Source organism: Chiloscyllium plagiosum, chromosome 4 (assembly GCF_004010195.1).
Source record: "Chiloscyllium plagiosum isolate BGI_BamShark_2017 chromosome 4, ASM401019v2, whole genome shotgun sequence".
Lineage (NCBI taxonomy): Eukaryota > Metazoa > Chordata > Chondrichthyes > Orectolobiformes > Hemiscylliidae > Chiloscyllium > Chiloscyllium plagiosum.
The window spans coordinates 33,581,224-33,607,611 of NC_057713.1; the positions used below are offsets into that span (position 1 = coordinate 33,581,224).

Genomic DNA, 26,388 nt, shown 5'->3' on the forward strand with positions numbered 1-26,388 from the left:
CACACTCTGGATTCATTTAAGAAGGAGTTGGATAGAGCTCTCAAAGATAGTGGAATCAAGGGTTATAGAGATAAGGCAGGAACAGAATACTGATTAGGAATGATCAGCCATGATTATATTGAATGGCGGTGCAGGCTCGAAGGGCTGAATGGCCTACTCCTGCACCTATCGTCTATTGTTGCACAAACAAATGGAGGGAAAACAGGAATAGTTGAAATAATACTGAGATTAAGTAACAAGTCACAATAAAATTATAGCATCATACAGAAGGAAGCTATTCAGTCTATCGTGCCTGTGTTATTTGTTTGTGAGACCTATCCAATTAGTCTCTCTCCCATTCTTCACAAGAAGATTTCCAAGGCCCAAGATAATTTGCTGAGGGATGCTTGGGACAGAGGAACAATAAATGAAATACGAGGCCTTTCAGCCATAGTCTGTACACCAAGGGGCTGGAAACTTTAGAACCATTCAGACAGTGTGCCTTACAAAGAATGCATATTGTAAATCAAAGAGAACTGAAAATGTCTTGAGGCATCTTGGAGTAAAACAGGAAGTTTATAACTGATGCACTTTGTAATTGTAATTGTCAAATCGATCACATCAAGTAGAACATGTTATGTGGGGACAAGTTGAGTGTTCTTGCAAATATTTTAATATCCAGGTTTAAATATTTCATAATGCAGTTCTACCAATTTTAAAAATCTGTTTTTGAAATAAATCTATGCCTTAGTTAATAAAATAAATATATCACATGCATTTTTAATCAGCATATTTACCTGTCCTGCCCCTGCAGAATATCTGAGGACCTACCGTCCAAAGTCTCCCTGTTCCTCTCCACTCTGTTCAATCATTTACTGTGCAGTTTCTTGTTCTGTTTTGCCTCGCTAAATCTGTTACCTTAGACTGCTCCAGGTGGAATCTTTTTGTCACATTTTTGCCCATGTAACCAGCCCAGCACTGTACAGTCCAACCACCACTTTGCTTCCCGTCACTAAGCCAGGTTTGGATCAATTTTACCACTTTCTCCTGATTCTCAAGGGCTTTTATTCTCTGATTGGTTTATTATATGAATCTTCTAAATAATCTTTAAAAAGTTAAATTAATTTGAGAGTGCAATTCTTTTAAGATTAGCCCAGGTGTGACTGCCAAATATACTGTATTATCACATTGTAATCAGCTTCAACACTGAAAATACCTCAAAACAGGAGCAGCTCTTAAAATCACAATTTTTTCTTGTTCTTCATCTTGGATTAAAAGCAAAGGAACTATAGACTGGTGAGCCTGACATCGGTGGTGGGCAAGTTGTTGGAGTGTTTACATGTATTTAGAAAGACAAGAACTGATCAGGGATACTCAACGTGGGTGTGCACATGGGAAATCATGTCTCACTAACGACTGAGTTTTTTTCAAGAAGTAACAAAGAGCATTCAAGAGGGTAGAGCAGTTGATGTGATCTATGTGGACTTCAGCAAGGCATTTGACAAGGTTCCTCATGGTAGACTTGTTAGCAAGCTAGATCACATGGGAGAGGGAGAACTTGCTATCTGGATACAAAACTGGCTTGAAGGTGGAAGGCAGAGGGTGGTAGTGGATGGTTGCTTTTCAGACGAGAGGCCTATCACCAGCAGTGTGCCACAATGATCGGTGCTGGGTCCACTACTTTTCATTATTTATATAAATAATTTGGATGTGAACATAGGAGGTATAGTTTGTAAGTTTGCAGATGACACCAAAATTGGAGGTGCAGTGGACAGCGAAGGAGGCTACCTCAGAGTGCAATGGGAACTTGATTAGATGGGCCACTGGGCTGAGGAGCTGCAGATAGAGTTTAATTTAGATAAATGTGAGGTGCTGCATTTTGGAAAGGCAAATCGGGGAGGACTTATACACTTAATGGTAAAGTCCTGGGGAGTGTTGTTAAACAAAAGGAGCTTGGAGTTCAAGTTCATAGTTACTTGAAAGTGGAGTCATAGGTAGATAAGACAGTAAAGGCAGCATTTGGAATTCTTGCCTTTATTGGTCAGTGCATTGAGTATTGGAATTGGGAGGTCATTTTGCAGCTGTACAGGACATTGGTTAGGCCACTATTGGAATACTGCATTCAGTTCTGGTCTCCCTGCTATTGGAAGGATGTTGTGAAACTTGAAAGGTTCCAGAAAAGATTTACAAGATGTTGCCAGGGTTGCAGGATCTGAGTTATGGGCTGAAACTGAATAGACAGAGGTTAATTTCCTTGGAGTATCAGTGGCTGAGGGGTGACCTTATTGAGGTTTATAAAATCATGAGGGCCATGAACAGGATAAATAGATAAGGTCTTTTCCCTGGGGTGGGTGAGTCCAAAACTAGAGGGCAAAGGTTTAAGGTGTAAAGGAAACTAAAGGGCATTTTTTTAATGCATTGGGTGGTGCGTGTATGGAATGAGCTGCCAGGGGAAGTGGTGGAGGCTGCTACAATTACCTATCTCAATGTCTTTTAAATGTTGTATGTGAATAGGAACAATTTAGAGGGATATGGACCAAATGCTGCAAGTGGGATTAGATTTATTTAGGATATCTGGTCAACATGGACAAGTTGACTCAAGGGTCTGTTTCCATGCTGCATATCTCTGAGATAGTGAGGACTGCAGATGCTGGAGATCAGAGTCGAGAGTATGGGGCTGGAAAAACAATCAGCCAGCATCCGTGGAGCATATGTCTATGACACTATGAATGATTCTTTGTTAACATTTCGGATATACATTCTTCCTAATGTTCAGAATAATTCATTATTTTGGAAGTGCTTTATAATTGTGACAAGAGGTTATAGAAGCAAAAGTTTTCTTTATTCAACAGGAGAGAGAGATTGTGGACTGAAGTGAATAGCATTGTTGTGTCTAAGGTGAGGCTAGATAAGCACATGCAGGAGGAAGCAACAGACAGTTATATTGATTGAATCAGATGAAGAAGGATGGCAGAAACTCAAGCAGAGCATTAATTGGCATTGACTGGTTAATACCAAGGCTGTGTTGTATGAACAATGTAATTGCTTTAATAAATGATCTACATGCAAAATATCAATTGATCAACCATAAATACCAAGAACGGATTTACATTTCAGTATGTCAATTCAATAGTGTCCATTATTTTGTGAAAGAACAATACTGTTCTTTACTGCATCAAACTTTCAGTGGAAGGGAGGGAGAGGGAGGGACTGAGAAGGGAGTCAAGGGATGGGAAGGGAGGTTATTTGAAATTGGAGAACTCAATATTGAGCACTCTGGGCTGTAGGCTGCACAGGCGGGAGATGAGGTATTGCGTTCCTCTAATTGCAGTTTGATTTGTTGCGGCAATGGAGACGGCAAAAGATGGTCATGTCGGAAAGCAAGTGGGAAGGGGAATTAAAATGGGTGGTGATTGGGAGGTCCAGTTGGTCCCGCGGGCCCAGCTGAGATGCCTGGCAAACCATCCCCTAAGTGTATGTTTGGTCTCTCTGATGTAGAGAATACCACATTGGATGCACCTGATGCAGAAAACTAGCTTGAAAGAGAGGTAGGTGTACCTGTGTTTCATCTAAAAGGACTGTTTGGGGCTCTGGATGGAGGTGAGGGTGGTGGCGTATGGCAGATTTTGCATCTTTTCTGTTTGCAGGTGAAGGTACCTCTGAGTTCAGGCTTGGTGAGGAGAAGTGCCTGAACCAAGGGGGAAGAGGATGGAGTCGAGATAGGATGAGATGGATTCAGTGCGGCAGGAGCATGTCGAGACGATGGGTTAGCCGGGGTAGTTGGGTTGTGGATCTTGGGGAGCAGGTAGAATCAGGGACTTCGGGGCTGGGAGTCTCATTTTGGACGCATTGGAGGGGAGAACTCACTTTTTTATGGCCTGTAGTTACTGAATTACATGATCTATTTGGCTTTATTTCAATGACAATTGTCATTTCAAATAATGCTAAAATACTTGCATCTGACAGCATTTGCGAAAGAAGAAACAGAGATAGTGTGCATAATTTTACACAACCACATTGATCTGTATAATGGGGCATTTCATCAAAAATCAAATGTTAGCAATGTATCAGGTTTTGAACAATTGAAAGGGACAATGCTGGAAAAAGAACGAACCTGAAGATCTTTGAAATAAATGGAGGCAGGACATGAGATGACCATAGGTTTCATAATATTGGTATTGAGAAAATAAAGACGAAAAATGTATCTAGACGTCTTAAAAATCATGACCAGTTTGGAGAAAAGATAATGAGAAATTCCTCCCAAAGGCAGAATTGAGAACCACAGGACACCAATTAAAGGAGATTAGCAAAAGAACCAAAAGCAGCATAAGGAAATACATTTTTTAATGCAACAATTAAAATTTGGAATATACTGCCCGAGAATGAGGCGGACAGAGATACATTTGTGGTTTTCAAAAGGGAATTAGATAATTATCTGAATAGATAAATTTGCAAACCACAGGGAGAAGGGAGGGGATGAGGTGAATTTAGTTACAACAACACACTGGGCAGAATGGCTACATTCAGAATTGTAACACTTCTATACTTCTAGAGGCGGTGTGAATATAGCACTGAATAAAAAGGGAAATCAAAAGAAAGTGTAATGAAACAAAAATGGAACAAAATAAACAAAATGGGGACATTTTCATCATTGTTTCCACATTGTAATGTAACTGGACTAGGAATCTAAACTCCAAGTTAATATTCTGAAGATATAAGGGTTTGAAGTTTGAATTCAATAAAAATCTGGAATTTTAAAAATGACCATGATATAACAATTAGGAGAAAGTGAGGACTGCAGATGCTGGAGATCAGAGTTGAGAGGGTAGTGCTGGAAAAGCACAGTCAGTCAGGCAACATGAGGAGCAGGAGAATCAACGTTTTGGGCAATAAGCCGTTCATCAAAAAACAATAGCCATTTTTTGTAAAAACCCATCTGGTTTCGTACTGCCCTTCGAAGGAGGAAATCCTTCCCAAGGCTAGCTACATGGAATTCCATCCCCAAACTTGACTCAAAATTGCCCTCAAATGGCCTAGCAAGCCATTCAAAACCAGAGCAATTAAGGACAGACAATAAATACTGGCATAGCCAGTTGTCCAAATCCCATGAATTAAAAAAAAACTGATGAACTTGGATGTTACAAACTGCCAAAGTGACATCTGAGATGCTGTGCTTTGAGAATGCTTCATTAGGACAAAGCCCAACAAAGAATTAAAATGATTGCTAATGGAAACTGGGATCATGTCATTGGATTGAACAGTGGTTCTCTTCAAAGCAGTCAGTCTGATTCCAATCTCCCATATATTGGAGACCACACCGTGAATAAGGAATATAGTTGGGTGTAGTACGAATAGATCACTGATTCACCAGGAAAAAACGGTGCTTAGGCCTTGGACGGCGAAAAACAGTCCATGAAAAAGGTGAGATATTGCATCTCTACACTTGATTGAAAAATATTGTAGGAAAAGGCAAGTGTTGGAGGTGATTCAGGAGTAGTCTAGGATGTTGGAAATGCAATGGTCTCTCTCGAAGGCTTAAAGAGGAGGAAATGGGAATATGTATTTGATGGTGATATCGTGCTGGACTTGGTAGAAGGAGAAGTTAGGGAGATAGAAAGGATGGATGAGATCAGAAGTGTGTGAAGTGAAATCACATGGAAGAGGTTAAATTCTTGGAGAAAACAGGAATCAGCAGTACGGAATGATACATCATCTGAAAAGATATAATGGAGACAGAGAAACTTAAGAGGATGGAACAGATTCTATAAAGGAAGCAGTGTATGACAAAAATGGACTGTAAGAGGTGCAAATAATGCTCAGGAAAAAAAAGGTAGAAATTGGAAGCAAAATTAATTGAACTATCCAGTTAGGTTGAGAGCATAGGCACCAGACATATTGATATTCTAGGAAAACAGATAGGACTGGAGTATGCCTAGAATGAAGAAAGCTCTACGAAAACATTGATATCCTTAGGAGCCACACACATGCTTACACATCTTTTGTTGGAGTAAAGGAATAACTTTGAAGATAATGTGAAATCAAGTTAAGTCTGACAGAAAAGGGTGGAACAGTGTGGTGCTGGAAAAGCACAGCTAATCAGGCAGCATCCAAGGAGCAGGAGTATTGACGTTTCGAGAATAATGAGCAACCCCTCATTCCAGATGAAGAGCTTATGCCCGAAACGTTGATTCTCCTGTTCCTCAGATGCTGCCCGACTGGCTGTGCTTTTCCAGCACCACACTCTTAAGACTCTTATCTTCAGAAGCTGCAGTGCTCACATTCTCCCAGAAAAAAGTGTGGATGATGAGAACTGGCTGGGCCTTTGTTCAACAAAGAAGTGGATAGCTCAGTGGAGGAACTGTAGATGTCCACAGTGAAACTGAGGCAAAGAAACTGGAAAAAGACTTATTGATGCAGATGGTAGAGACAGGACAAAAGGAGATGGATACAAATCTGAAGAAATCAGTTCAGTGGGACAGGAACAGGCAATGAAAGAGAAACATCTTGTTTGACATTGCTTTTCCCCATTCATGTATTGCTGGTTAGACCAGAATTTCCTGCCAATCCTTAATTGTCCTGGATCTGAGTGACTTCCTAAGGTTATTTCAGATGGCAGTTAAGAGTTGTGGGTCTTAAGTCTCATGTAAGCCAAACCAGGTAAGGAAGACAGATTTCCTTCCCTAAAGGACATTAGATTACTTACACACAGTGTGGAAACAGGCCCTTCAGCCCAACAAGTTCACAATGATCCGCCAAAGCGCAACTTACCCAGACCCATTCCCCTACATTTACCCCGTCACCTAACACTACGGGCAATTTAGTATGGCCAATTCACCTAACCTGCACATTTTTGGATTGTGGGAGGAAACCGGAGCACCCGGAGGAAACCCATGCAACACAGGGAGAATGTGCAAACTCCACACAAAGTCGCCTGAGGCGGGAATTGAACCCGGGTCTCTGGCGCTGTGAGGCAGCAGTGCTAACCACTCTGCCACCGTGCCACAGTGAGCAGATGACTTCTTATGACAATCAACGGGGGTCACATGGTCCCCATTAGGCTAGCTTTAATTCAAATTTCACCATCTGCCATGAACCTGTGTTCTTAGTTTGAGATATTAGATTAGTAATCCAGTGACATTACAAAATGAAGGTTGTTGTATAATAGTAGTTTGTAATGGTTACTCAGTTCCATCCACTGATTAAAAAGATTATGGCAACCCTTGGCCGCAATTGGATCCTCAATCCTGCATGAACAGTTCCTGAGACTTGCTGACCAACTAGCATCTATCAGCTCTTCAGTACCAGCAAAACAACTCGCCAGTATTGTTGCAGGTCACAAGAGAAAACACTGATAAGTGGGGCAGGGACAGAAATTAATGAAATGTTGCCAAATGCCACCAGCATTTGCAAAGATCTATCCCATCCTAGCAATGCTTTTCTACAACCTCTACCATCGGGGATTTAATTCAATTCAATTCAAATCAGTGTCTCCAAAACATTAGCCTATTCTGAATTACCAGTCAAGTGACATTACTATTGCCTCCCTTTAACATATTAAATTAACATAGCTCATAGAATCCCAAAAAGTGTGCAAGCAGGTCTTTCAGTTGTCAAGTCCAAATTAACCTCCTGAAGAGCGTCCCACCTAGACCCACCCCATCCCTGTAACACTATTTTCCACAGCGAATCTAACTACCTGGCACATTCCTGAACACTGTGGACAATTCAGCATGGCCTATCCACCTAACCTGCACATCTCTGGACTGTGGAGGGAAAGCTGAGCACCTGGTGAAAACCCACGGAGATACGGAGAATATGCAAACTCTCACAGATAGTCGCTTGAGGGTGCAATCCTTAACACTTTCACGAACTGATTAACAGGGAATGGGAAGCCTGCAAACCACAATTTGTAAGGTCATGGCCACATGTCTCTTATCTTCAATCTTCACCATGAAGCCAGGAGTTCAACTTTTGTTTAATAACAATTGCAGGACAGAAAGCCAGGAGTTCCATCAAGCCTACCACAGGAAGCAGGACAAGTTAACCTGGCCAATTATTGCCTCGGGCAACTCTCAATGATCAATATGATAAAAGGAGTTATCAACAATAACATGAAGCAGCATGTAATTACTAATAAGCTGTTTCGCCAGAATTAATTATGAGTTCAGGCCCACACATGAACAAATTAGATGAATTCAATAGACGAGGTGAGAGTGACTGCCCTTGACAAAGTTTAGCATTTCAGGGTATGGCATCAACTATGTCAATGCGAACTGGGGGTAGTCTCCACTGGCTGGAGTCATACCTAGCACAAAGGACAGTTATCTTCATCCCAGGACAAGGCTGCAGCAGTTCTTTAGGATACTGTATTAAGTTAAATAATCTTCACTTACTTCATCAATGAAATTCCCACTAGAAATCAGCTATGATGATGAGTTTAGTGTTGAGTACCATCTACAAATCCTCTGGTGGGACAGGTCACACAGTTGATAATAGAAATGTCTGGGATATTAGTTGCAAGGTGCATTTTGGTAAATGAGACTAAGTGAGGCTGTTTCTTGATAAGTCTATTGGACAGCCCTCCTGAAATTAATGAACATTACTTTGCAAAGCCAACTGGATAGGGCAACAGTTGCCTTTGTTATTTCTGAAGCCTCAGTCATTGTTGGGTGTTCCATTGGGTTTTGTACTTATTTAACTTTCTAAAACAATACATACAACAGAGCAACTTGCTTACCAATTTCAGAGAGTAATGAAGAATCACCCATGTTGCCCTGTGAACGGAGTCACTGATAGACCAAAGTGTAAACCAGGTGAGCTTTTACAATATGGTTCAGTGATCTTAATTCAAAATGTATTAATTCATTAAATTGAAACATCAGATGGTGTGCTGCAATTTGAACTTGTCTTTCCTATTATTAATTCAGACCTCTAGATTAACAATGCAATACTTCACTGTTACTCTTCCATTCACTACACTCAGAGGTGATGAGCCTAATAGTCAGTTTTATACAACTATCCTTGTTGAGACAAAGTAGTTCAGCTCAAATTAAGTACAGAATTTCTAGTCTTGATGACTCAATTCTACGCCAATCAATCCAGATATCAATTGAGACATCAGAGAAAACCACAAACTACTTAAAAATGTCTTAATATAAAAGTTGCTCAATCAGATTATCCATTACGTTTATTTTGCTAGCATTGCCAAAGGATTAGTTACTCATGCAATCATTATACAAGCAGCTAACAACACCATTTGGCAGAAAAAGCCTCACTGGACTGAACAATTAATGATGTGTTTCAGAAATGGACAAATCAGACCTATTAAGTTAAAACACATTTTATAATAATTGCTACCCCTCAAAACAGCCAATACAGGTCGTAAGCTATTATGTAGACTTCATGGCTTTTACTAAATCAATCTGCAAAGCCATTCAGTCCTTCTTCTGCACAAGACCTTACCGCAACTTCTTGTGATGTGCTAACTGTTCACCCTAATGGCAATGTTTTTTTAAAACCTCTAAACAGCTTTCACATTAATCTGAGCTATTACTTTTCCACAAAGACGATGAAAAACATATACCTTGAAGGCTCTGCACACGCCACACCCACCCAAATCATTCATATCCCTAAACAATAATTATGCCGTAAATCAGTAGTTTTCAGAAGGTTCTTTGATGTATCTCTTACATTGTAGGATCCAAGTAAATTTCAGCTGAGAATAAGATGCAGATTCAAGGAAAATTTTATTTTTCTCTCCAATAACTTTGACAATACTTTTCAGGTTTTGACAGGCCATCATATCAAACACCAAATAAACGACAAGCTAAAGGCAAAGGCATTCACTTAATATCTCTATAGTTACAGATTTTACCAGGACACTTCATAGCTGCCTCTAGAAACAGTAAATCTGGGCATCACAAAGCTATAATAAATTTGTTCACTAAATTATTTCAAGTTAACAGTACCCAAAGTCAACATCATAAAAATGAAATATACCTTAGTGACACAGTTCTATTAATGTTACAGGTTCAGAAACCATCTTTTAATGACTCAATTTTTAGTTAATATGTCAAATACTTACGGCCAGTGTTGTATGAACTAATGCTCCTCGGATGCTACCTGAACTGCTGTGCTTTTCCAACACCACTCTATTCCAGAATAATGCATGCTGCAGAACAGACTGTCCAACAATTCAGCAAAATTGACTGAATAAGTCATTTCTGCAAATATGGGAGTCAAAATAATTGGCAGGGATCCTTAACAGTATACCCATTTTCATTTCATCTTCCAAACACTGAAGCACCCATATAAATATTGAGGTGATGCTGCTAAGGGAAGAATTTAACAGAAATAGGTAACAAATGAGGCTTTGCCAATTAACCGAGAACAGATTATTTTAAAACGAAAAGCATCCAGCCTTGCTAAAGAAGATGGAAAAGGGAGAATTTACTTTTTTTTAAATGAGTCAAAGAAGGGTGAAAAGTGGACACAACTGACTGCAAGTTCTACTTAAGCAGATCTTGATATTTATTGGAACCTTACCCTTTATTTTTGCAACCTTCCAGACTGTCTCTTCTATTAAGCTGCTGAATTCATCAGTTTTATGCAAAACAAGCAAGCTGGAATTGCACAGGTAACTTGCTGAAAAACATTAGGACTCACCCTGAAACTTAAAAGATGTGAAACTGCCAGTGTTGGACTGGGGTGGACAAAATTAAAAATCACACAACAGTTTGTTCCAACAGGTTTATTTGGAAGTAGATAGTTTTCAGACCGCTGCTTCTTCATCAGCTACCTGATGAAGGAGCAGTGCTAAAAAAGCTAGTACTTCCAAATAAACCTGTTGGACCATAACCTAGTGTTGTAATTTTTAACTTTGAAACTTAGAGATCAGTTGAACGTCAAATCAAATCTGCCACTTTTGCATTGTAGATTTGGCCATGAAGGAAATTCTAGGTCGTTGCCTTCAAGCAGCTGTTATTGTGCTCTATGTATGAACAAATTCCTTCTGCATAGAAAGGTCAGGAGCAACAATGTTGCTGTTCCTCATTTAAAAAGAAGCTTCACAAAATATCTATAAATTTGAATTTTTTGAGTTCATAGATGGAAAGTTAGAAAACGTTTTGAAGCACAACAATTCCTGCAAAATGTCAATATGCTCAAACAATTTTAATGCCAAGGGAAGATACAATTTTCAGGTTTCTTGCCAAAATATCACTATTACATGAACCCTTGGGATGATATGCGTGCTGAAAAGGAACAAGTGACTGAAATCCTATGAGACTAATGAGGTAAAACTTTTAAGTAAACAAAGTGCTTACATTTTCTGTTATTCTTTTTTCTTTTAATACTATTATCGCAGCAACTTCTGAATAGGCAGCACAGTGGTTAGCACTGCTGCCTCACAGCGCAAGAGACCCGGGTTCAATTCCCACCTCAGGCGACTGTCTGTGTGGAATTTGCACATTCTCCACGTGTCTGCATGGGTTTCCTCCGGTTTCCTCCCACAGTCCAAAAATATGTAGGTTAGGTGAATTGGCCATGCTAAGTTGCCCGGAGTGTTAGGTGAAAGGGTAAATGTAGGGGAATGGGTCTAGGTAAGCTGCGCTTCGGCGGGTCAGTGTGGACTTGTTGGGCTGAAAGGCCTGTTTCCACACTGTAAGTAAGTAATCTAATCTAAGAGTTGCAATATTAGGCATCCGTTTAATTCCACATAGGTCTTCATACATTTTTAAAATAAAGAGCCAGCTCCCCTCACCGAATTACGCTTTCATACATTAATCTCAGTTTAATGACTTAGCTGCAAATGTTCGAAATATCAGCAGTAGGTAGCTTGAGAGTTATGTTTGAAAATTATAATTAAATAAAATGTAAAAAGTTCAACCACCTACTCACACCAGAAAGACCATATGCAGGAGCACACTGACCTCAGGAAATTATTATTATTTTGGTATTATTTCATATGGTAAATGTATAACATTGTTATTCTTTGTGATCTGATGGAAAACAATTTTCCTGTACCATAGTAGTGGGTATATGATACATTTATTCTGCAAGTCAAACAGCAAAGGTATGATATTACATTCTTTTAGTACATAGTGTGATATTAAAGAGTTGATTTGTTCTGCTGACCTGCAAGAAATTGAATGCCCCGGGGGTAGGGTCGTGTGTCTTTGTCTTAAAGGTGGAATGTGGGATGTTTACATGGCCATTTCCTTGCCATTCAGGGACGATTTACATTTTCATCCAGAAATCGTTAAGAACATTAATTACAGTTGGAATTTGACTACTACTCTATAGTTACAAAAAACGATTTTCAACACATTTGACCATTAAGGGATGATTTGCATTACATTGTCTTTGGAGGTGACAAGGCCACTTCATTGCACCTTGAATACTATGCGACAGAAGAAGTGAATGGAGTGCTCTTATTTTGTGAGCATTACTAACTGTGATGTAAAGATTTTGTATAAAGGAAGAACTGTTGCGTTTGTTTAGAGAGAGCTTTTGCATTACCCAGTAAGCCCTGTGAGGTATGCTAAAGGTTTCTCCAAAGCTTGTACTGTACTGTGCTTAATAAATTTGGTTGCTTGTTCACAGAAGTTGGTGTGTTGCAGTCGCATCAAGTGTGTAAGAACCTCAGGAAAAAGAACTCAACACATAGTATTCAACGCCTTTGTAATGCACACAGAAATACAGCTGGTACAGCAGTTTAAACCACAGGATTATACTTGCGATAATGGAGGTTAGCTAGCTCAGTTGGCTGGGAGAGTAGAGTGTTGACACCAATGGTATGGCTTCAATCTTCATACCAGCTCATGAAAACCTGCCTGCTCTCTTTGTCCCATGATATGCAGTGATAGATTTTTTTTAAAAATCATTCCATTCAGACATAATAGACCTTCAAGACAGATGGGACTTGAACCCATATCACCTGCCTCTGTTCAAGATGTACAAAGCCAACTGTCTCTCTCAAAAGGCGAGATGCTCCTCTGGCTCTGGCCTATAGGTAATTACCAATTACCTGTTGCTGTCTCAGGACAGATACATATTTCTGAAATGAGATGACACTGATAATGGTTTTCATCTTAATTTTCCCTCTTCATCTCATGACAATCTTAATATAATTATTTTTGCTAACCATTTTCCAGAAGGATGCCATGACAAACTTGAGGTGCATATGACCAGAGGTGACTGATGCAAAGTACTGTAGAACTTTGAAACATACCAGCATATACACTGTTGAGAATGCAATGAATTTATCATAAATGAAGACACATATATAATTCACTCACCCAATGGACAGAGATTGTAAGTTCATATGTAATGCCTTTCCCAAATTCAGAGCAGGAGTAGTACATTCAGCCCTTTGAGCCCATTCTGCCATTCAAAAAGGGTAGTTTATATATCTGTGTTTTGAACTGCACAATCCCAACAACAGTGATTTCCCTAATTAGAATCCATCCACCTCCACTATCTTCTGCGGCACAGAGTTCTGAAGTTACATAGCTCTCAAAGAATAAAAATTCTCAACTCTGTCCTAAAAGGACAACCCCTAATTTGAAAAGTGCCCCTAGTTTTGACTTAACAACAGGAACTATCCTTTCCTCACCTATTTTGTTAAGACCATTCAGAATTTTATATACTTTAAAGAAAATCACCCCTCACTCTTCTAAATAGTAGTGGGAACAAGCGTGGTCTGTCCAAAATTTCTTCATAAGACAACCCACTCATTTCAGGGATCAATTTAATAAACTTTCATAGAATTAAGCAGTACTGAAGAGTTCATTTACCCATTGAGACGGCACTGACAAAACTACACTAAATCTACACTAGTCCCATTTTCCAACACTTGGCCCATAACCTTGTAGGATATGACATTTCAAGTGCTCATTCAAGTACTTTTAAAATTTGCGAGGTTTTCTACTTCAACTACCCTTCCACACAGCGTATTCTAAATTCTCAATGTTCCTTGGGTGAAAATGTTTTTCCTCAAATCTCCTCTAAACCTCCTGTCCTTCACCTTAAAATGTGTCCCTTTGATATTTTTGACCAAACTGCTTAGAGATGTTATGACACACCACTGGAGAAGAAGGGACTTGTACTTGGATCTTTTGGCTCAGAGGTAGGGACACTACCACTGCACCACAAGAGCCTTTATGCCCCTGTTGCTGAGACTATAACTAAGGGGAACAGCTGTTTCCTATCTACACTGTCCATGTCCAACAATCTTATACACCTGAGTTAGGTCCCCTCTCAGTCTTCTCTGCTCCAAAGAAAACAACCCAAACTTATCCAGCTTCTCATCATATGTAAACTGCTCCAGCCCAGGCAACAGTCCAGTGAATCTCTTCTGCACCCCTCCAGTACAATCACATCATTCCTTAGCTCAGCGACCTAACCAAAGTCGTGTCTAGCTCCAACGTAACTTCCCTGCTCTTACAATCTATGCCATGACTGATAAAGGCAAGTATGCCTTAACTACCCTGCTGACCGGTTTTGCCACTTTCAGGGATCTGTCAATAAGAACCCTCTGTTCCTCTCAGTTTTCTAATGCCCTTCCATACATTAAGTACTCCCTTGTCTTATTACTTCTTCAAAAGTGCTTCACCTCACTTAGCAGGGTTAAGTGCCTTCTGCCACTGATCTGCCCAATCTGTCTTTATCCAAAGACCTCCTTCCTCATTGTCAGCCATCTACATTGTAATCATGTAGATTATAAAAGGTGCTTAACATCCCTCTCTCTTTCTCAAGGTTTTCTTCTATCTCATTTACATGCATCACAGTTCTCTGAACTAACTTTAATATCTGGATGTAGGTTTCCTCGCTGAGCTGGAAGGTTCGTTTTCAGACGTTTCATCACTATACTAGGTAGCATCTTCAGTGAGCCTTGGGAAAGCATTACTAATGATTCCTGCTTTCTATTTATACATTTGGGTTTCTTCGGGTTGTTGATGTCATTTCCGGTGGTGATGCCATTTCCTGTTCTTTTTCTCAGGAACACCAATTTACAATTTGGCCAAGGAGCTACACTAAAGACTAAAACATTTAGAAGACGACTCACACCATTCCATCCACCCCACCCAAAAAGTCCTGAAGACCAAAGACACAAAGATAGAAGAGGATGAAATAATGGTATCCTTTGATGTAACAGCCCTGTTCACATCAATCAACATCAACCTGGCCAAGGAAACACTGACTACAGTATTAGAAGACCCAAAGACCCATGCACCAAACACCATCAACTTCATCAGCAAGGACAGTATTGTCAAGCTAGTGGACCTATGCCTTACCACCCACTTCACCTTCAACAACAAACCTACAGACAAACCAACGGAACACCCACGGGATCTCCGCTATCAGGGCTCTTAACAGAGACAGTAATGCAGAGACTTGAACAAAACTCTGCCAACCATCCAACCCAAACTTTGTGTCCCCTATGTGGATGACTCCTTTGTCATCACTAAATGAAACAAATTAGAGGAAATCTTGAGGACCATCAGATGAAATGTCTGAAAACGAACCTTCCAGATCAGCGAGGAAACCTACATCCAGATATTAAAGTTAGTTCAGAGAACTGTGATGCATGTAAATGAGATAGAAGAAAACCTTGAGAAAGAGAGAGGGATGTTAAGCACCTTTTGTAATCTACATGTTTCATTTACTGGCATAAAATTCACTAAAGAGGAGGAAAACAACAACAAACTGCAATTTCTAGATGCCATAGTAGAGCGAACAGCCAATGGGGAACTTCAAACCAGTGTCTACAGGAAAACAACAAATATTGAACTACAGAAGCAATCATCCCAACATCCACAAACGAAGCTGCATCAGAACATCATTCCAAAGAGCCATCACACACTGCAGCATAGTGGAACTACGCGGAGCAGAGGAAAATCACCTATACGGGTACCCAATGAACATAGTCCCCAGATTTCTCAGCAATAAACCTAAACAAGCAGACAAAACACGTCCAGAAACCCTAGCCACTCTCCCCTACAAACACATCTCAGAAAGGTCTGCCAGACTACTCAGAGCCCTTGACATCATGGTAACCCACAAACCCACCAACACTAAAACAGCTGCTAATGAACTTGAAAGACCTGATACAAACAACAAGCAAAACTAATGTAATTTGCAAAATACTGTGCAAGGACTGTAACAAACACTACATTGGTTAAACAGACAGAAAACTGGCCACCAGGATATATGTACATCAACTAACAAACATACATGATCCAGTCTCACTAATATCCTTACAAGCAGATGAGAAAGGACACCACTTAGAGGAAAACACATCCATCCTAGGCCAAACCAAACAGAGACATGCACAAGAATTCCTAGAAGCATGGCATTCCAACCAGAACTCTAACAACAAACACACTGACTTGGACCCCACTTACCACCCCCCTGAGAAAATGAACAGGAAATAACATCACCAACCCAAACATATAAATACAAAGCAGGAACCATCAGCAATGCTTTGTCCAGAGGCTCACTGAAGATGTTACCTAGTATGGTGTCGAAACGTCTGAAAATGAACCTTCCAGCTCAGTGAGCAAACCTAAATCCAGAACCTCAACCTAAGCTACAAATCTTCTCAAAACTCATCAACTTTAATGTATTTAGAGCCTTCCTTAAAATGAAGAGACCAAAACAGTATTGAAGATGTGGTCTTACAAAGTCCTCTTTAACTGAGGCATGGCATCCTCAATTTTGTGATCACTGCATTTCATAATAAGGGACAGCATCTATTAGTCCTTTTGATTACCTTGTTGTGATTCTTTCAGTACAACATGTCAATCCCTCTATTCCACCAAGCTCTGCAATCTCTCTGTATTTAAATTATATGCTTCTCTTTGACTCGTCACCAAATGAGACAAGTTCACATTTTCCCATATTATACTGCATCTGCCAGATTTTTGTCCACCCATGTGCTCTATCTATATCTCTTTTCAGGTTATTTATTCCCACTTCAAGATTTATTTTTCTACCTATCATTGTATCATAAACAAATTTAGTAACCAGACATTCTGTCCTTTCATCCAAAGATCATTCATAAAATTTGTAAATGATTGAGACACCAATACTGATGCCCCTGACATGCTGTCACATTTAGTCAACCCAACATGACCCACTAACATCCAACCTTTGCTTCCTAATAGCCAAACAACTCTCTACCCATGCTAATGCTACCCCCTTCATACTGAGTCCTTTTACTGCACAATACCTTTTGGCATGCTATGTTGTCAGATGCCTTCTGGAAATCTAGGTCCAGTACAATCTTTTCTAAATTGCTTGGTACTTCCTAAAACAACTGTAATAAATTAGCCAAATAGGTTAATTTCACAAAACTTTGCCTGTTTACATCAAAACTTTCTTTTCCCACCCAAGATGACGAGTCAGGGCTCATTTCTTTTCTCAATTTTTTTTTCCTTTTTCTCCATTTACTTAGTTGGTTGATTTTGGAGAGACTCGGTCATGGAGGCAGTGGTGACCACAGCGATTGTGGACTTGGAGCAGGTTTTCAGCGCGAGGCAGCTGGTGTGACACTGCTGATGCTTCTTCGAGGTATGGAGCATGGAAATGACTTGACAGCTCAGTATCAAATCAGGATTCTGGCGCTCTCTAGAAAAGTGATTGATGAGCCTGAATTGCAAGATGCCTGGTGAGCCAGACTGGATTTTAGCAGTCGGCAGCAAGACTCATTTTGCAGAGGAATGCAAGCCCAGAGCACAGGGTAGATTGTGCCCAGCTCATGGGAGAGGATAGCGAGCACAGAACAGAGGAGATTGAGCCCTTGTGGGGAAGCCGAGCATGGAACCTCTGCAGGCCCATGGCTAAAGAAGGACTGTATTTGTTGATTTTTCTGACTTTATACTAAGAAGGACTGTAATGTTTAACTTTTAACTTTTTTTTCTTTTATACCTAAGATTTTGTACCTAGCTACTTTTGTACCCAAGATAGCACCACAATTGGCAACTTTATAAGCTTTTCACTGTGCTCCCGTCACATGTCCTCGAGTACACGTGACAAACTTAATTCTAATTCGAAGATTTTAAGCGCCCTGCAATAATCTGTCGAATGACCAATTCCAACATTTTCCCTATAATTGGTATTAAATGTTCTAGTTTCCTAAATTATCTCCAAAAACTAGATAAGAAGTCATAACTTTTGTCAACATTGTCCCTTTCCCAGAATATTTAATCTTAGGATATCCTATAGCTTTCATTTATAAACCATCTTGTAATCTCAGGACATGGCAAAGCAATGGGAATTACTGTAATGCAGGACAAGAATAAAATATGTCCACAGCAAGCTGCAGTAAACAGCAATGCAATAATACCAGATAATCTGTTTTAATGACATTAATTAAGGGACAATCATTTGCCAGGACATAAGGGAAAACAACTTCCTTGTGAATATTTGAAGTTGTGCCATGGGACCGATTACTTACATCTGGAAGGCAGACAACAAAAAAAAATACCTCCAAGTGTAGCATCCATTCAGTACAACATGGGAGTGTCTAGCTTTTGTGCTTGAGTCACTTGAATGTACACTGAGCTGACTCAGAAGCAACAGTATTAACAAATAGCCATTGCCCGCACCCATGCACACACTTCTGCAGCAAACTAATATTTTAATTAATACATTAATTATTCTTGATTCAGTTTACTTGAATATGAAAACTAAATGCAGGATCTTATTTATATCAAGGAAAAATTGGTTAAAGCTAACATTAAGATCAGTTGAACACAATGTGGCATCGTTTATGCAAATTCAGTGCATTCATGAACAATAACCCTCCAAAGTAAATTTTTCCATTTGTTTACATAAGCATCACTTGATGAAACTATATACATATTGGCTGTTGCTAAAGGACAACTGACATTTAAATATAGCCTTCGATTTAAGGGAAACTCAAAATTTGTCACTGCAAATACAGGAATTCCATAAGACGCCAAGTCAAAGAAAAATAGCTTAGTTAAAATCCATTTATCTTGGATCTTCACTTGGATATTTAGATACACTGGAAACTAATAGGAGCTTTAAAGTTGTAGTGTTTCCTTTGTCAGTACTTCTCACATTTCAAAACATATTTATGACACCAATGTAAATAAAACACAAAGCACTGTTGTCTTCAGTCTCAGAGTATGTTAATCTGCAGTGCCTCAAACAACAGTCCCTGGGTTAGTAGTTTAATTTTATAGTTAAAAATAAGCAAGCTATGTTTTCATTAAACACACTTAAGTGTATTAGTATCAACACACTTTTAGGAAAAAATGCACTTAAGCCAATACACTTCAAGTACATGCCAATCGAGATTTTTGTTTTTCCATTAACATATTACCTCAATGTTAGATCTCAATGACTTAGAACTCAAATTGTTTTTCCAAAATACTAGCCTAACCTAAAACCAGCACTATACTTTTGGATATAAGTACTTTGACAACTTAAACACTGTATCACAATGCAATAATTTCAAATGTGCTTTACAGCAGAATGTTTATTCATTATGCTGATGAAATATTAATGCCAACGTACAACAAGGATTTCACACTGCTATTCATGGTTACCTTTATTTTCTCATTTCCTTCCTAGTTCTCTTGGTTTATTGCCATAAAGAATGGCAAATGCTCTGCACAGACTCCAACTTATGGCAGTCTTCTCACTAAATTGAGCTAATCATAAAAAAGGTGCATTCAAACTGCTTATCTGGTTAATCATATTTCTGTATTGTTTGACCTGCTTTGTGTGTCTTGTTTTATTTTGTGTTCAAAGTTTTTTTTCTTAAACACAGTAGGAGTGAAGATGCAAGATTGGTTAAATTTGTTTCACACCCCCCCCCCTTAAAAGATGGTTCATGTTCTTAATAAAAACTAAGAAATAAAGCAGAGTATATGGGAAGTCAACCAGCACCAGTGAACAGAATAAAGAGAGAATGTTTCAGTTATAATGCTGTTAGCTTAATATCCAATGTCATAAAGGATATAATAGCAAGACCATTTAGAAACCCATAACATAATGAAGCAAAATCATGACTTCATGAAGAGGATATTATGCCGAGAAAAGTTTATTACAATGTTTTAAAGAGGAAACAAGCAGAATAGATGAGGAACCAGCTGATGTAATATTTTGGGGTTTCCAAAAGGTATATCAGAAACTGCACACAAATATACTTGATAACGTAAAATGGTGCTGAGGGTACTGGATGGATAGAGGATTGGCTAACTAATAGAAAACAAAGAATTAGGATAAAGGGAACATTTTCAGGAGGGTGATCTGTAAATAGTGGGGTGCCACAGGGATCATTGTTGGGATCACAATTATTTACATGTGTATAAGCAAGCTGGAAGACGAAAGTGAATGTACTATTGCCAAATTTGTGGATGATATAAAAATAGGTGGGAAGACAAGTAGCGAGGATGAGACAAGGAGTCTACAGAGTGATAAACAAACGGATTAAGCAAGTGGATAAAGACTTGGCACATGTGGGAAAATGTGAGAGTGTGTATTTTGGCAGTAAAAACAGAAGAGTTAAATACAACTTGAACAAAGAAAGACTGCAAGAAGCTGTAGTACAGAAGGAATCTGGGGGTCCGAGTGCATAAATCACAAAACATTAGCATGCAATTTTGGTGAGTAATAAGGAAGTCAAATGGAATGTTGGCCTTGATTTCAAACAGACAAGAGCATAAAAATAGGTCTTATTAAAACAAGGCTCTGGTTAGATCACAGTAAAAATACTGTGAACAGTCTGGTCCCCTAATATAACAAAAGATATAATGACAGTGGAAGCAATCAGAAGAAGGCTCTCTAGTTGATCCCAAGTATGGAGGAATTATTTTCTGATAAGAGTTTGAGTGGGTTGGGGTTATACTCAACAGAGCTGAAGAGACCTTACTGAAATAAATAAACTTCTTAGGGGATTTAACAGGATAAGAGGTTGTTTCCTCTTATGTTCAAGTCTAGGACCAAAGGACGTAATCCGAAAGTAAGGAGTCATCCACTTCAGATAGAGATGAGGACCTTTTTTTTCTCCCCTCAGAGTTGTGAACTTATGGAATTCTTTACCACAATGTGCTTCTGAAGTTGTGTTGATAAGTCCATTCAAGGCTGAGAAAGTCAGTAAAGAAATTAAGAGTTATGGGGGAAAGAAGAGATATGAAATTAGGGATTATAAAATCAGTCAGGATCTCACTGAATGGCAGAGTAAACTCAATGGGTTGATTTGAGCCTACTTTTGCTCCTACATCTTGTAGCATGCAATAGACATGACTAAACCATTCCATAATTAGAACTAAGCTCTACAGTCCTGCCACAACTGGTTGTGAAGAGTGGTAAACGATTAAATCTGACCCAACAAAGAAGTTTCACAAATATCCTAATCATTAATAACAGGCGAGTTCAGCAAATAGTATTCCAATGTGGATGTGGACATTCGTGCAGGATGTACAGCTGTTGCTGGTGGCTCTCTGTCGGATGGCATTGGTTTCCCATTTTCAGGCAAGTTTCAGCATATTTACGCCCACAGGTGTTAGTGAGAAGATTTATAGCTCACATTGAGGTTTTGGATTCCAGAATTCCAAGGTTGCAAACAATCTGGCTTAGACTGATAATTGTTCTCAAAACTTTTAAAAACAACTGACCTTTTGAGTTTGCTTGCCATTTGATCTTCTATCACAAATTCACCTTTCTATACTATTCTTATCTCTCAATCGCAAGTAACCAATTCCTGTCTTGAACATATTCAATAACAGCTTTGGCAGGCCTCAGAATTCTCAAGATCCTTTGGGTAAAGAAATTCCTCTAAATCTGTCCTAAATGGAAAATGTCTCATTTTAAGACTGCAAACCGACCCGACCGCCCCACCCGCCACCAGAAAATCTTGATTTAATAGCCAAGAGAAACATACTGCTAGTATCTACACAATCAAATTCCTTAAGAATTTTGTATATTTCAGTGAGACAATTTCCAGACAACATATGCATAGTCTTTCAAACCTCTTCAACCCATGATCCAGTCCAGTGAGGTTTCACTTCTGACCCCTCCCACTGTAAAGCTAGTATGTAATATATTTTTAAAGGAAATCCTGAATAAGAGATAATAAGATCACTTTTTCCAATGATCAATTTCAAGTTAACTATATTCCTCTATTTTTCTCTCTCTTATTCCCAAATATTAGGGTTATGTTTGCCATCTTTCATTGCATGGGAACTATTCTGGACTCCAGAAAGTTCTGGGAGATCAAACCATGTATCTAGTATTCCTACAGTAGAATAAAATCATAAGATGCAGGCAAGATCCAAAGGACCTGTCTACTTAAGGCCCACTAACTTCTTCAAACCTATTTCTTCACTAAGTCCGTCATTTCCAACAGATCCTAAGTTCTTTTCTATTTTGGGAATGTTTTTTTGTTATTCTACCATGAAGAGTAATACAAAATATTTGTTTAATTTCTCTGCCATTTCTTTATTCCCGATTAGGATATAGCCTGTCTGTCTGCAAGTAAACCCCGCTACCTGGTTAACCAGGGAGAGAGATGTAATCAATGGATAGGAAATGGAATATATTGCTGGTCTTCCAAATATTTAGTTGGAGGAAATTTTTACTCATTCAATACTGAATGCCAGGCTATCAGTTGACAACTCAAAGAAAACAAAAGGGTCATGATAGATATTGAAGTAGAATTGGTATCAACATCTGTATCAAAACTGACAATTTTCAAGAATGACAATAGTCAGTACATAGATAAGTGAAAAGGAGATCAAGGATTGATCCTTGAGGTACAGTAAGTAATGGCAATGAAATGGGAAAAGAAGATTGTGATGTGACTCTGATTATGTTTGGGCAGCTAAGACTACTGATGAATACTGACTCACTTAGGTGGATAACTATGAAGATTTTTTTTTTAAAAAGAATGATGGCGTTGTTAAGTGTGTAAAAGGCTGCAACCAGGACAAGCAGCAACAGTTTATGATTATTACAGTTGATAAGTGCGTTCACAGTAAAATACCATTGATTTGAGAGGCGATAACACACACAGGAGAGGAAAAGGAGGCTGAGGAAGGGGAATAGAAGGAGGGTCTCATTGGCATGACTACTGTTTCATAATGAGTGATTGGTTGCAAATATAAATGTTGAATAATGTGACAAGATTACGATAAACATTGTCCTAGTGATGGGTGGCAGTACAAAACCACTACAAAACAACTGCAGCCAAAAACATCAATATTTATTGCTGTGCACATAGGTAAAAGACAGTGGACCATCAGATTAGATAAATCTAAATGATTTTTATGACAAGCAAAGATAATTATTGCTGTGGAACATTAATGTCATTCCTCACAGAACAAAGGAAAAGATCCGGATTATGTATCAAATACATGTTTTTGAACTGCTTTTGAGGGAATAAAAATAAAAAAAGTCAAAGCATCAATCACATATTTGTTTCTCAGCTGTGGTTTCAATTGTTTGACAACACACTGTTGGTAAACAGACAGGCGTCCTCATTTGGCCTAAATGTATTTTAAAACTCGCAGTAACACTTGGAGCAACTTACAAATATTTTTTAAAATCCTGGTCATATTGTTAACTATGTAATTTGTGCCTGATCATTGTATCAACCTCAAAAAAGGGAGAAAATGTGAAATAACAATTTCCGAGCACAAAGAAATCGGTCACTCAGATAAATCAAACAATACCAACTGAACTATGTTTTACGTTAAAACAAATAAGCATGAGGCGGGGGCGGCGGAAGAAACACACAACTTCCATAAAAGTAAGACACAAAAACATTTGTCAATACAGAGTGCGTTAAGTGAAGAAAGTTAGAAATCGTTAACTATAATGAAAAGGTGTGCTTATCGCTGAACTGCATGGGGAACATTTATTTTTTTCAGATAATTAACATCATTTTGAAAGAGGATTAATTATCTCACTGGGAAAAAGATTGCGTTTGACAGAATAGTTGCAGCATCACTCAAGATTCATTTTCATCAAATTAGAAATGAAATTTCGAGCCTTCCATTCTGACAAGAACAGAAACTGCGCACGATCTGTGCCAAAAGGCTGAGGAGCGATTAAAACGCAATACCTTCACAGTAATTAACGAGATGAGATTAAATGTAAAATAAATCAAGACACGATTTTAAATAAATGAGACGTTTGGAAAAATTGTTACGCTTTCATCCTTGCAGGATAAACGTTTAAGCAAGATAACTGATTTCAATTGAGGATAGTATATTTAAAATTTATGAAGGTAAAAGTAATTGCTAATTCGCACTACAAGAAGTGATTTGCTGACAGGTGTTGATAAAGAATGGAGTCTATGTAGGTTTCTTTTAAATTACGAGAAAGCGATTTTTTTTTAAAAAAGGCCTCATAACAATAAAACATAATATGCAGCAGCGAGATACAAGAGCTCCTCTTGTGTAAAAATAGAGGTCGAGGATTGGGCCTAGCTGAGCTGCTCTCACTCAGCCTGAGATGGAAAACTAAATTATTCAAGAATTCAATACAGCCGTCTTCTCTGTTCAGGCTGAGGAATTCAGTGACATTTACTGAACCTTCACATGGAAACGGACTCCTTACCTGCTGGCGGTTTAATGCCTCTCCCTCGATGGTTACTAACTGGAGTAAAGTCCCTGAGTTTCAGCTTAATCGCCACTCCAGAGCGTCTCTTCAGTAACACGCAGGTCCACGCCGCTCGCTCCCGCACACTTGGGTTAATCACGCCCACCGCCTGCGCGCCCCCGGGTGGGTTAATCACGCCCATTGTCCGCGCGCTGCTGGGTCAACCCCGCCCCTGCGCGCGCGCGCACCCACCCAGATTGACTCGCCCCCAAGCTGGGCTGCCCCTCGCGCCCGCACCACTCAAACCCCACCCACACAAGTCAACCCCTCCCACCGACTTTGCCAGACGCGAGGCTAACGCCGCCCACCGTTCGCGTGTTTGTCCTCCCTCTTCCTGCGCGCCACGGGTTAACCCCACCCACCCGCGCGCTCCCAGGTCAACCGCGCCCACCGACTTTGCGCACGCTAGGTTAAACCCTACCCACGTTCGCGAGTTTGCACATCCTCGCCCCGCGCGCGCCCCGGTTTAGCCCTACCCACCATCCCCCTCCTCCTCCTCTGTGATGTGTGGAATGAGAAGCTTGAACCATTGCAATGACTGTTACACTTCCTGCTAATTTTGCCTTTTTTTTGCAAATATTGTTCGTTTGGAAAGTCCTCCAGCTCGCCCAGCCTGACAATCTGCTGGTATTCAGGGAAAGTTACACCATCTACGGTCCTTTAAGCGGAGGCGTGAAACATTTCCCAGCACCAGGGCGGCACGGTGTCTCAGTGATTAGCTGCCCCAGAGCGGCAGGGACCCAGGATGGGGTCTGGCGTATCGGCGTGGGTTTCCTCCTACACTCTAAAAATGTGCAGGTTCGATGAATTGGCTATGCTAAATTAGCCATAGTGCTCAGTGATATATAGATTAGGTGCATTTGTCAGGGGTAAACAGAGGGAGGGGAGGAGTTGCTCTTCAGAGGGTTGGTATGGACTTCCTCATTCTTGATGAAGAGCTTTTGTCCAAAACGTCGATTTTCCTGCTCCGCCTTTCCAGCACCACTCCAATCCAGACTCTGATCCCCAGCATCTGCCGTCCTCCCTGTCACCTTGCTAGGCCGAAGGGCCTGTTTCCACAATGATTCTATGATTCTAAACTACCTCAAATCAGCCATACACCCTCTTTCCTGTCCCAATACTCTTCACCACTGTTTTTCCCCCAAATCAACATCATAAAACAAGTTTTCTGTTCACCTATACACTTATGCTTGCTGCATAAAAATTAGTACCACAATTCTTACAATAGTGACTGCGCTTTTGAGTCAGAAATATACAGCACAGAAACAGACCCTTCGGTCCAACTCGTCTATGTCAACAGATATTCCACCCCTACCAGCAACTGGCCCTTATCCCTTCAAACCCTTCCTATTCATGTACCCATCCAGATACCTTTTAAGTGTAGCAATTGTACTAGCCTCCACCACTTCCTCCAGCAGCCCATTCCACACACGCAACAACCTCTCCGTGAAAAGGTCACCCTTTAGGTCGCTTTTATATCTTTCCCCTCTCACCCCTAAATCTATGCCCTCTAGTTCTGGACTCCCCAACCCCAGGCAAAAGACCTTGTCCATTTATCCTATCCATACCCCTCGATTTTATAAACTTCTATGGAGGTCACCCCCCAATCTTCAACACTTCTGGGAAAACAGCCCCAGCCTATTCAGCCTCTCACTATAGCTCAAAATCATCCAACCCTGGCAACATCCTTGTAAATCTTTTCTGAACCCTTTCAAGTTTCACAACATCCTTCCGATAGGAAGGCCAGAATTGCACACAAAGATCCAAAAG

At 39.8% G+C, this 26,388-nt stretch overlaps 1 protein-coding gene across 1 annotated transcript in view; it reads right to left on the reverse strand.

Moving 5' to 3' along the window:
• LOC122548932 (SREBF chaperone) overlaps window positions 1–24,710 on the reverse strand; it is a 149,995-nt gene extending 125,285 nt beyond the window's left edge. The window contains exon 1 of the mRNA XM_043687917.1: window positions 24,577–24,710. The gene's annotated coding sequence lies outside the window, so the exon portion shown is untranslated. The remainder of the gene's footprint in view (window positions 1–24,576) is intronic.
• Window positions 24,711–26,388: the final 1,678 nt, after the last annotated feature.